Source organism: Falco cherrug, chromosome 20, assembly GCF_023634085.1.
Source record: "Falco cherrug isolate bFalChe1 chromosome 20, bFalChe1.pri, whole genome shotgun sequence".
NCBI classification, from domain to species: Eukaryota; Metazoa; Chordata; class Aves; order Falconiformes; family Falconidae; genus Falco; species Falco cherrug.
Window position 1 is genome coordinate 5,654,124 of NC_073716.1, and position 807 is coordinate 5,654,930.

The following is an 807-nucleotide window of genomic DNA, read 5'->3' on the forward strand; positions in this document are numbered from 1 at the left end:
CATTTTGCTGGTTTTGGATTTGCTGTGCAAATTCCACTTACCTTCTGCATAGGGTGAGGGGCTTCATCTAGGTGTCTGCAGGGTCTGAGGGACTGACCTGGCCAGGCTGAATCAAACAGCCCGTACTGTGCACTCTGCAGAGGCTGTCTTGGAACCAGCAGTAACTCAGTATGTGAAAAACCTGATTTCCCCTTCAGGATGCGGTTAACTTGTTTTTCAAAACAAGGGGCAGTTAATCTTGCAGGGTGTAACGTAGTCATGAATGTTGACCACAGCATCCTGCTTATGCTTGTGAGAGAAAGACGAGCTGGGGAATGTGTGTGTTGGGGTCTTTTTGACTAATAACCAAGTTGTTATAGAAACTATCACTCCATCAAACCACCGTGCATTATTTCCTGTTGGCCTCTTCCTCGTAGCAATGAGTGGAAAAAAACATGTTTTCTTCTCTTCTGATATGTGCATTTTCCTTCCTTATGCTCATATCAAGCCATCTCCTATCTGGTTTCTCCTTAGACATGTTTCTTTTTTTGCCATGATGCAGAACATCTGGCTGGGGATGTCTTCAGAGTGACAGACCAGACCTCATTTGCATCCCCTGAGTCTGGAATTCATGGCCCTACTGAAGCTTTTTAATGTGCCAAAGAGAATCTCCACTTCCCTGTATAAGGTCTAGAAAAGACAAATTCAGCCAATGGGAAGTCCCAGTTATTAAAGCTGCATTTCTCATCTCAGTGGTTATTAGGACAGTTGGATTTCAGCAATCTCCATCCCAAATTCTGAAGAAAAAGCATGGAACAAACCACAGCA